This window comes from Octodon degus, unplaced genomic scaffold (assembly GCF_000260255.1).
Source record: "Octodon degus isolate 3935 unplaced genomic scaffold, OctDeg1.0 scaffold00103, whole genome shotgun sequence".
Classification (NCBI taxonomy): domain Eukaryota; kingdom Metazoa; phylum Chordata; class Mammalia; order Rodentia; family Octodontidae; genus Octodon; species Octodon degus.
Window position 1 is genome coordinate 10,064,303 of NW_004524679.1, and position 12,746 is coordinate 10,077,048.

Below are 12,746 nucleotides of genomic sequence, written 5' to 3' on the forward strand. Positions count from 1 at the left end.
ACTTGCTCGGCTTTCTCTAAAAGTTTGAGGTATAATATTATACTGTATACATGTGCTCTTTTACCTTTCCTGATTGAATAATTCAGTGCTATACATTTCCCTCTTACAACTGCTTCCACTGTGTCCCAAAATTCTAGTATGTGCATTTTTAATTGTAAATATTTAATATCTATAGTTTCATCTGTGATCCACTGGGTTGTACAGGAGAGTTATTTATTTCCCATGTGGCTATGGAGTTTTTCTAGTTACTTTTGCCATTAACTTCCAATTTCATTGGTTTGTGTTGAGATAATATGCATGGCATGATTTCAGTTCCTTTGCATTTAACTTAGTATTTCTATGGGCTAATATATGGTCTATATACAGATGAGAAGAATGTTTCCTGATGATCTTGCTTAGAACACTCTGTTGACATCTACTAAGTCCATTTGTTCACAGGTTTGGTTCAGTTTTGATTTTGTTTTGCTAATTTTTGTCTAGTTTATCTTTATAAAAATGGGGAATTAATTTTCCTCTTTATAATTGTTTTATTGTTTACTTGATTTTTCATGGCAAATAATATTGGTCTTACTTAGTTGAGTGATCCCATATTTGGTGCACACGTATTTATGTTTGCTATTTTTCTCTTTTTCCCACTAAATAATGATATAGTGACCTTCTTTGTCTTTTGATCATTCTTCATTTGAAGTTCACATTGTCTGCAAACAATATCTAGCCCTTTTTTGTACTTTGTTTAGGATAGAAACAAATAAATATTGTTTCTATCCCTGAACTTCTGGTGTAGGATTATTTTATTTATTTTTATTTATTTATTTATTTATATTTTACTTTTTATTTTTGTATTTAAGGGAAGGGATTACAGGGTGTTCAGGGCCACATAACTAGACTGGACTTGTAGTGATCTGCCTGGTTACAGCCTCCCAAGAGCTGGGTTACAGGGGCATGCCACCATGCCCAGTATCAATTGCTCTTCAGAGTGCCCCAGGGCAGGACCAGCAAGGCAGGCCCAGGGATCCAACCCCGGGTCCCTGGGCCTGCTTGCAGGTTCTTTAATCCACTGTGCTATTTGGGTGGACATTTAGATTATTTTTATTTAAATGTGTTTCTTGAATACAAAATAATTTTGGATCTTGTTTCTTGACCCATGTAGCCAGGCTGTTTCTTTGGCTTGTGAAACAGAGGCCTATTTACATTGATGTTTATAACTGGTATGTACTGGCTTATCTTTGTTGTGATATTTTCCTGTGTTGCTTTCCTGAATTTTCCATCTATTTAGTTGTTTGCCCTACTTGGTGGTTTATTTCTGTTGTTCTTGGAATTGTGTTATTCTGTTCTCTATCTATAATACATTTCAATACTCTTTATAGAGTTGGTTTCGTGGTCATGAATTTTCTCAGTTGTTCTGTGTCATGGAAATATCATTTCTCCAATAATTTTGAAATAATTTTCAGGTATATTGATTTTTTATTTGTTTACTTATTTTTATTCATTTTAATGAGATGAAAGATAAAAAAGAAATGAAACTGTTTCAGGGCTGGCCAAATAGCTCAGTGAGGCATGCTGAGAAGGAGATTGAGACTGGGCATGGTGGCATGCATCTGTATTCCCAGCTCTTGGAAGGCGGGTAAACAGGTGGGTCACTATGAGTCTGATCTAGTACTGAGACCATGAACACCCTGTAGAATTTTCCCTAAAATACACAAAAAAAGAGAAGAAAAAAATGAAAAAGTTTTCAGGCAGGTTAGTAGGGCAGTTACAATAATTAATACATTGCATGTTGTTGTCTTTGTAGTAATTATTCAGAGGACAAGATGCAGAAATGATATCTTTTCTAAACAATATTAGTAGAAACTAATATTTCTTCTCAATGAAGTAAGAAAGTACCTGTATATCTATCCCAAAAATCTTGTGTATACATATATATTTTTTCTTTTTCCCAACAAAAATGTCTTTTTTTAATTATTTATTCATTTTACAGGTTGGATTCCTTTTATTTTTATAAACTTCACATTGTGTTTTTAATTTTCAGTTTATGACTTTGGGTGATATATAAAATAATCAATATTTATTTTTGTTATTCATAACTGCATTACAAATCTTCTGCAAGATAATATTTTTATATATTGTCCAAAATATAATTTAAGACATTCTCTTCCCACATCATACTGAAATCTCATTGTATTTTTTTAACTGCTTTGAATGACATATCTGTCTTTGCCCTTTCCCCATTCTTTTTTTTTTTGTTTGCTTTTTTTTCACTTTTGCAAAGTTAATAACACATGATACAAGGTTTCCTAGTGACTAATAGCTGACCTTAACTAGACAGGATGTTTATCTCAGGAATAAGGTAGCTTGTATGCTTTAGGCACTGAGGCATAGTCTCACCTACACACATTTTATCTATTTCCTAGCTTGCATTGCTCCTAACATATATCCCTTTTTTGTTTTGTTTTGTCAGAGATGGGTGTTCAATTGCACTTAGAGATGCTGTATTTGGAGAAGCCTTTAAAAGGACCTTTTCATACTTGATTCCATTCCAAAGATTGTAGGTACTAAATTCAGCAAAATAACCCAATATAGACCAATAGTCCATAAAAGCAGTGAGTTATCAGCACAACTGTTAATTGTCAGAAGTTGTTGATTTGAGCTTTTTACAGATCAGCATATTAATATAGCTTTACTTTTTATACCTCATGGTTACACTTTTCTGCTGGTTGGTTAAGACCAAGTTAAAGCAAGACCTATATAACTGAAAATGTAACTTTTGAATCAAACAAGGTCAGTCTAATTTCCTGAGGATTCACCTTGGAACCATGTAAAGCCCCTTATAGATCTTTTGTCAGAGTCAACCACTTGTATGTATCATGGTCATTGTTTGAACAATTTGCTGTCTATGAAAGCCTAAGAGAATTTTTTTTTCCCTATGTGACTCTCCTTAGCCACACAGTACATCACTGATTACTCTCCTCTGTGGTCCCATAATCTCTTGGATCAGAAAATTTAGGACACCACTTAGTTACAGGATGTCACAGGAGAGGTTCACTTATGTCCTGAGTCCTCACAGAACTTGAAGGGCTACAGCCAAAATATTGGCTATAATTTTAGCCCATCTATCTCTCTAACTTTTGGTCTGTAAACTGTAGTTGTTAAACATCCAGAGGAGAAATTTAATGATAACTTAGTAATAACTCTGTAATAGAGCCAAATATGCTTAATATCACTATCTGTCTGAATATCAAACACCTTAGATTTAAAGTGCAATGGCGATTTTCCAACAACCATAGATATTCTAAAATTTAAATCACTATAAAATGTGAAAAAACATTAGAGAGTTTTACAAAGCAATTAATAGATCAAACCACATAGAACATTGTAACAGAACAATCCTATGACTTTTTTTCTTGTCTCAGGTTTTCTTTTATTACTTTTTTTGATTTTTTAACAAACAGTTACATTATTTATTTATTTATTTATAACACATTGAGAAAAAAATTGCAATGTGACAACTTCAAAACAGTTTGGTAGGAGAGTCACAACAATCAATACATTGCATATTGTTGTCTTTGTAGTAGTCATTCATGGAACAAGATGCAGACATGATATCTTTTCCAAACATTATTAGTAAAAATCATTCTTATTGAATTAAGAGAAAGTAGCTATATATCTATCCTATTTTGTGTATACAGATACAAAATTGTCCTTCATTTATATCACCTTTTTTGTTCAGTTTTGTCAGAGATGGGTATTCCATTGCCGTTCAAATATTGTAGGTGCATGAATTCAGCAAAATATTCCAATATAGTCCAGTATTCCACAATAGTAGTGGGTTACCCATGGGCCTGGCAATGTCCAAATCTGATGACTTGAGCCTTCCACAGCTCAAAATATTAACATGGCTTCACTTTTGATACCTACTTTCTATACTTTTCTGCTGGATGGTTAAGACCAAGACAAAACAAGACGTATATAACCAAAAAAATGTAACTTTTTATCTGATGTGGTCAGTCAAGTCCCCTCAAGATTTATCCCTAAACCCTGTTCCACAGTTTGTAGATCCTTTGTCAGTGTCAGCCATGTGAATGAGTCACAGCCATTGCTTGGCCAATGTGCTCTCTGTGAAAGCCTGAGAGAATGTTCCCTTTCCATGTGACCCTTTTTAGGCACACACTACATCACTGATCACATTGATTTGTGGTCCCATAAACTACTTGATCAGAAAGTTTGGGACACAACTGAGTTGCATGATGTTATAGTACAGGTTCTCCTATGTCCTGAGTCCTCATTGACCTGGACAGGACAGGGCCAAAATGTTGGCTGTCCTTGCAGCTCTTCTTTTTCTCTAATTTTTGGTCTGCAAACTTAGGTTGTTAACCCTCCAGAAGAGAAGCTTATTATTGCTCACAACATACGCAGGTGCGTTTAACCTAACTATATGTCTGAATATTAAACATCTTAAGCACAAGATGGAACATGTATCTTCCATCAACTATTGATAAGCTAAACTTTAAGTCATAATCAAATATGGAAAAGAATTAAGACATATTTTAAAAAGTGAATAAACAATTATGTATTTTTACACCAAAATTTAGAATGCCAACCATATACATCACTATAGCAGGCCAGTCCCGTGACATTACTTTTCTTTCTTTTTTTTTTTAAGTTTATTTACTTAGTGTGTGTGTGTGTGTGTGTGTGTGTGTGGCCAGCTCAGCCCACCAGGGGGCGCGGCTGGCTGGCATGTGGTGCTGGGGGATCAAACTGCGGTCCCTGTGCTTTGCTAAGCTTGTTCTAAGTAGGTGCTTTAGGCCACTGAGCCATCTCACCAGCCCCAGACATTATTTTTCTTCATGTCTCTTTTTTTTCATTTATTACTGTTTAAAAAAATTACTTGAGGGGGCCAGGGAAGGGGCGCAGTAGAATAAGTGATTGCCTGGCAAGCACAAGGGTTTGAGTTCAATCCCTGGTTCCGCCAAAAAACCAAAACCAAAACCAAACCAAACCAAAAAAAATTTACTTGAGATACAGTCTGGCCATAATTGGTATGACATGACAAGAAACATATATTTCAAAGGCAAGAATGACAAGCATTCCGGGGATGACCCCACAATTACACATTGCTATCTTCATTGTAGTCACTCAGTTCACCTGTATCAGCATTTATAGTTAGTCAGTGTGAGAATCCCACCAAGCAACTGCTAGCTTCAACAATCTGCTGATAGTTTTCAGGATCATTGCCTTACCCATCTTGTACATATAAATGTATGAATTTGCCCCTGTCATGCTTCCTAGCTTTTCTCCTTGCTCTCCTTTTGCTGTCTAATCCACAAGTTCTCGCTTTCTTTTTAATTGTGTTGAAACTTTCTATTTGTATTTCTTCGTTTGAGTTCTTATATTAGGGATACTATACAATATTTGAACATGTGGGTTTGGTTTATTTTACTTATGAGTATATCTTCAAAGGCATCAACTTAAATTTGAAGGCTTTGAGTTTATCATTCTTTATAGCTTAGTAATACTCCATTGTATAAAAATACCACACATTTTTCAACCATTCCTTATTTAATGGGCATCTTGGTTGTTTCCAAGATTTGTCTATCACAAATTGTACTGCTATAAACATAGGTACACATATATCACTATAGTATGATAGTTTCAGTTCCACCGGGAAAATTCCCAGAAGGGAGATAGCTGGTTTGAATGGGATTTCCAATCCAAGGTTTTTAAGGAGTCTCTGATTTCCACAATGGTTGCACCAGTCTACATTCCCACTAGCAGTGGAGAAGGGTTCCTTTTTCCCCTCAGCCTCTCCAATATTTGTTATTAGTTGATTTGTTTATGATAGCCATTCTTTCTGGGGTGAGATGGCATCTCTGTGTTGTTTTAATTTGCATTTCATGGATGCCTAGTGATGTGGAGCAGTTTTTCATATATTTACTTTGTTCTTTAATTTCATCCTCTGAGAAGTGTGTGTTCATCTCGGATGCTCATTTCTGCATTGGGTCTTTAAATTTTGGTGTGCTAATGTTTTCTAGTTCTTTATATATTCTAAAGAGAAGACCTTTGTGTGAGTGCTTATTTGTCAAGATTTTTTTCCAAATTTGTGGGTCGTCTTTTGATGTTTTTGGTAATTTCTTTTGACAGGCAAAAACTTCTCAATAAGGAGAACTAGGAGATCCTAGTTGTTAATTCTTTCAAGTGTTACCGATGCGATATGATTTTTGTTCATGAACTCTTTGCCTACCCCTATGTCTTCAACAGTTCTTCCTACTTTCTCTTTGAAGATATTTAGTGTTTCTGTTTTAACATTTAGATCTTCAATCCATTTTGACTTTAATGTAGTGTATGGTGATAGACCTGTGTCAAGTTTTAGTTTTCGGCATGTAGAGAGCTAGTTTTTCCAGCACCATTTGTTAAAGAGGCTATCTTTCTTCCAGTAAGCATGTTTAGCTACTTTTTGAAAGATAAGGTGACTGAGTGTGTTTGTAGAGACGTTTGCCTCTTTTAATCTGTTTCATTTATCTATTAATTAGGGTGAGAATTCTACCCTTTAACTGTTATTTTCAAAAACCTGATGGAAATTCTTAGGACCATTGCCTAAACCATGTTGTTTATATAAATGTACAACTTTGCCCTTGCCATATCTCCTAATTTTCTCCTTTATCTCTCTCCTTGTTTAAACCTTAGTTCTTGCTTTCCATTAAACTGTTTGATGGTCAGGTATGTCAGTCTACTTTGGAAGTTGTTTTCTTTCAGTACTTGAAATACTTCACTTAAAGCTCTTCTTAATTTGAGAGTTTGTGTTGAGAAGTCTGTCTTGAATCTGGTGGGCTTTGCTTTATAGATGATAGCTTTCTTTTCTCTAACAGCTTTGAATATTCTGATCTTGTGCTGTATTTCTGGAAACTTGATTGTTATTTGTCTGGCTTTAGATTTATTTTCATCATAGATAATTGGAGTTTTAAATGTCTTACTTATTTTCAGAACATATTATTTTCTCAAGTTTGGAATTTTCTTTGCTATTTTGTTCTGTAAATAGTCTTTTTATGTTATTTGTGTTGACTCCTGCTTTTTCATTCACACTTATCCAGCTTACACTACTTAACCTTGTATCATCTTGTAGGTGTTACATTGCTTGCTCTTGAGCTCTTTTTATATTAAAGAAAATTTGCTTTTGTAATTGCTGCTTAGAATCCTGACTTCAAGATTTAAAATGTATCTTTGAAAACAGTTTTGCCAACTTTCAATGGAATTTCTAATTTCCTGGATATCTACTTGAATCCATTTCATACATTCTATTTCTTTCCTATATTTACTTTAGTTTCTATTATTTTCTTATCATCATCTATTATTTATCTATCTCTACTCTTAATTTCCTGACCAGTCCCTGTATGAATGCTGATATTTCTTTTTTTTTAACCTGGATGATTATTTTAAAACTGATTTACTCTATATTGTCATAGACTTGTTGCTATCATTTCAGAAATTTCAGGTGTTTTTCTTCCATAAGAAGTGGAATGGTTTTCAGATTTATTCAAGTAAAGCTGGAGTTCTGAGATTCTATTTTTTCCTGTGACTTCTCATTTTTGTTCCAAAAACGTTTGTTTTGTTTTCTTTGTTTATTATTGAAGTTTTTGTACTAGGTAGCTATATCACTAGTATCAAGTCAAATATGGGAAAAGTGTGTTCATTAGGGATGCTTTCTGTGTGTATACAGTTCTTGGCTTGACCTGTTCCCAGATCCTAATTTCCCAGTTAGTTAAGAGGGAGATGTTGGTATCTCTTTGTGCCAGTCCCAAGTTCTTTGCTGCTGGGTGGTGGCAAGTGTATTACCTCAGATTTTTCCAGTATTGTTTCAGAGGGGACAACAACTAATTGAAACAGAAATTGCATCCTAGCTATTTAGGATTATTTTTCTATGTTAGCAACACTATTAACATAATAAAATTGATAATAACAATGGTATCAAGCAGTTTAGAAGCTGACATACTGTAGTAGCTATTAATTTTGTACCTTAGGAAAAGAATGTAAAATTATGTAACAGAACAGATAATAAATTGGCAGATTTTTTTCAAAGCATTTTCCCTTTGGTATAGTAGTTTTTACCCTCTGGTGGAGAGATTAAAGAAGGATAGTGGATAAAATAAAGATAGCTGAAAAAAAATAGAAACAAGATGAAAGGGAAAAGCATCACACACACTTTGGGAAACTAGAGGAGAGGGTAGAAGAAAAAGAATGAGGGACTAAGTAAGGGATTGTCTGTACTTGGTATCTGGATTTGAGGAATGGCATTACCATTCTATAGCAGGACTTCTCCGTCATTCTGAAAAGATAAAAAAGAACTGAGTAGAGAAGAAAGGAAAAAGAAAAAGAGAAAAATAATCAAATCAAAAACCAACAAACAGATAGAACTCTCAGTTACTCTTCTGTAGTTGCTGGGACAAATACCCGACACTCAAAATGAAAGAAGTAAAATTTTATTTAGTTTATTTAGTTATTGGATGTTTCAGTCCATTCTCAGCTGGCTCCAAGGCAGTGTGGCACATTGCAGAGAGCTACCTTTCAAGTCAGCCACAAAAATTAGGAGGGCCAAAGGGAGTGGCAGCGGCTCAGGCAGCTATTTATTCTCTCTCCTCTCCTTACATTGTAATGCAAATTACCTGCCCCAGGGCAGGTACAGCATCCACCCCCACAATAATCAACCACAAACTATAGAAGCCATACCAGGACTGCATCCATCTTGTGTACTGTACTGTTTCACTGGCATTTTCTCTGGTCTCTGGGCCTTCCCTTGAGGTCCACCCGAGTTATGGAATTGGTGAGGAACTCGGATGCTCTCTTGGTCTTGTGTGGTTCCCCTGGGTCTTATAGTTGGTGATCGTGATGGTGATAGGAGGGACCATCCTCCATGGCATTCACCTGAGATACAGAGGTAGTGAAGATTGTGATGGGAGATTTTCACTTTAAAAACTCTTATCAAGGCTATTACAGCCCTGATATCAATTAAGTCTTTTTTTTCTAACTGTTTAACATGAATTTGTATGTACAATCAAATATTTCAGTTTCAGAGCTAACCAAAACAACAATGACATATATCCATTAAATGATGATTTATTAGATATTAAAAAAATCTGAAGGAAGAATGCATAGAACCTAGTACAATAACATCATTTTCAACTCCTTTATTGACTGTATTTTTTCAAAAGGAAAAATAAGGTTCTTATAATTGAAATTTTATAAAACAGAATAAAAAAATGAAATTTCACTTAGGTTAATAGTTAGAATCGAAGAAAAATATTTTCTTTAAATAATAATATCTACTTCTCAGACTTTGTTAAAAGTAATTGAAATACAGGAAGCATATAGTATCTCGGATATTTTATGCATATTACTTTTTTTTTTGGTGGAACTGGGGATTGAACTCAGGCCCTTGCACTTGCCAGGGAAGCACTTATTCCACTGAACCATTTCATCAGCATTATGTGTATTAACACTAATATTTTACTGCAAATCCATTTCATCTAAGGGGAGATGGTGTATTCTTACTATTATTCTTTTTCTACAATATATCATAAAATAAAGAAGGATTTGGTGAATTTATGGTTATCATCAAATATGTGAACAATGGTTGATGTCATTTATAGTACATTGTTAAGATTTACCTTCAGAATGTTGCAAATGGATGGTGAAGGAAATATTCCAGTAATATCACATAGAATTTAAATAGCATCTTTCACTATATGTAAGCAATATTTAATATTTTTGCTAATAATTTTGGTCAGCCTACAGCAAATAAAGATCAATTTTACTGGAAAGTGTATTTATTGCTGTACTCAATGATATTTACATTTAAAATATTGAATATATTTCACTACTGCATTTTGTAATTGTCATATAATTGTATTTTATTCCCCTGAAACTATGTTCTTGCATTTCCATGAAAAAAAGATGTCTATGTGAAAGATAAAATTTAAAAAATATTTCTTCAAAAAGCAACGAATAGAAAAACCTCAGAAATAATTTATATTGTTGTTGTTGTTGCACAATTATTCCTGGATGGGGGCCAGTGAGATGGCTCAGTAGAATAAGTGCTTCCCTGACAAGTGCAAGGGCCTGAGTTCAATTCCTGGTTCCACAAAAAAAAGTCATAGTATTCCTGGATATATGAAAAACAAAACAAAACATTTCTTATTTGATCAGTTCTGGAATCTAAACCATTTGTTACTGTTTTTAGAATTGACTGGCACAGCATGCATTTTCTGAATGAGTGAACCAGATTCACAACTCCAAATGTGCTGTGCTATTTATTACCATTCAGTAAAGAAGGAATTGGTGACTTTAAAATGAACATATAAAAATGTTAAAGTTTACTGCAGTTAATTCTTACCTATAAATACAGACAAAAAAATACTGCTCTTTACAATACAATTCACTTAGCAACAAATACTACTTATTAAATTTATAAAACGAAATAGTACTTCTCTTGGGAATTTCATACCCAGTATAAAATTTAGCTCCTTTTAAAATTTTCTGGTACTAAACCTTGAAACCAGGTGCTTCACACTGAGATACATATCCAGCTCTTCTTTTAGTTTTCATTTTGAGAAAGCATCTTCCTTATTTGCTAAATTGTCTAAACTAGCCTTAAGTTGGTATCTTTCTGTCTCAGCCTCATAGAGTGCTTGGTTTACCACCCACCTTTTGTCTCACCTAATGTATAGCACCACAATCTGGTTGATGTTAATACTTTTATATGTACCATCAGATTTTCTTATTTCACCATTTTGCCCCATGTTTATACAGCCAAAGCTTACTTTTATATTTAGAATGATATTACCTGCAAATGAAATAAAATATTTTACATTACATTAGATTGTTTCAAGGTCCATAAATTTTTTCTTGATATGAACCTGAGCTGATGCATGTTAGATACATTTTCTCATTGTTGAGACAAAATACCTGACACCAGAAAGTTAGGAGAGAAAAGGATTGTTTGGTTTATAGTCTGTAGCAGTTTTAGTCTTTCATTAGCTGCTTCTAAGATAGAGTGTCATGGCAGACAGGCATCATAGAGAAGAAACAGTTTATGATTGGTAGAAAAATAACAAAAGCAGAAAAGTGACCATAGCAGCTTTTTAGGGTTCCATTTGTACTCTAACTACTATTGGAATTAAGTCAGTGTGAAATAATTAGTGGACTGATTTAATAATTGCATATCCTTAATTTCAGCTTTGCTTCATTAATAAATCACATATTTTGGATCTAGTCACCTCTGACAAAACACCATGTATGAAGAAATGAGGCATTCTGGGGTCATTTAAACACAAACCATAACATTTTCCCCCTGGCCTCTGAAAGAGTTATGCATATCTCTTCATCTAAAAAGCATTTAGTCTATCCTTAAGTGTCTCCAACATCTTCAGTTTTAGCATTGGCAAAAAGTCTATGAGTAGTGTCTTCTGAAATTTAAAGCAAATTCATAGCTATGAGCCCCTGTACAAATGAAATAATACAAAAATAAACATTTTTAACATATAATGGCCCAAGATAAACATTACCTTTTTTTTTTCCCGGAACTGGGGATTGAACTCAGGCCCTTGTGCTTGCCAGAGAAGGGCTTATTCCACTGAGCCATCTCCCCAGCCCAACATTACTATTTTTAAACGTATAAATAATGGGTTATACAGGAATGGAAAAAATGAAATTCAAAAATTTAACAGGGTAAATATTAAATTGCACATTTTTACTCTTACCATCACTGGAAGTCTGTGGCAACTTGTGTGAGCTTTTATCCTGCCTTGATGCTTTTTTTTCCAGGTGATCTCTTTTTGGCTTTTCTAAATTTCTGGTGTTTGCATGGCAACTTTGGCCTCATACTCACACCTTCATACCCTGCCCTCTCAAGATCACACTGCTTGGCCTCCCAAACATTTTTCTAAAATCTGGGTTGAAGCATTTTTGATCTCACAAATCTTACATTCTACATGCACCAAAAATCAGCACCACGTGGATGATATCATTGTCTACTGAAAGCTGGAGCAGTAGCTGAGCTTTCATTTCTCTTGTCTATGGGGGTTGAGTGTCTACAACCTAAATTTTGAAGAACATTTTAGACTGAAGCCATTTTGCAACATGATATTTTCAGACTTCTCTTTTTTTAAGGAAAATTTTATTACTTTTTTATCTCTGAGGCAGCAGAGACTGGATTCCTGGTAGTTCTTATTTTTTTTTTGTATTTAACATTTTTATTTTAGACTGCAAAAAGAACAAGCAAACAACAAAAAAAGTGGTATCATCAAATGATGCAAAGTCATCCTTTCCAGGAAAACAGAAGACAAAGCCTACCACAAAGGAATGATGCTTAATTAATGGGTGTGAAATTTAGAAGTACACTAAGATATTATCAGTAAACTTCTGAAAATTCTGCATTTTTATTTACCTCCCTATGCAAACCAAAACTATGTTAAGGCAGGCTTCCTTATAGTTAACTGTCAACTAAAATATAAAACTTCATTAATAAGCTAGCAATTAAATTTGGTCTTAATGGAAATTCTTAACTGCAAGTTCATTTTCTTTTTCCTTTAAGTAATGAATTGTCAGTATAAGTCATTGATTTATGCAACAAAAAATGAAAAGCATGACTATGCAAGCAACTTAAACCCACCCTACTACTAGCGGGAAAACTATTTTGGTTCTTCAGGAAAAAAAGTTAATTTTCACAGTTATACTCCAATTAATTTATGATGCAA

At 34.1% G+C, this 12,746-nt stretch overlaps 1 protein-coding gene across 8 annotated transcripts in view; it reads left to right on the forward strand.

The window, feature by feature from the left end:
- LOC101568064 (protocadherin-11 X-linked) overlaps positions 1 to 12,746 on the forward strand; it is a 1,027,172-nt gene that overhangs the window by 18,750 nt on the left and 995,676 nt on the right. The gene's annotated exons all lie outside the window — the stretch shown is intronic.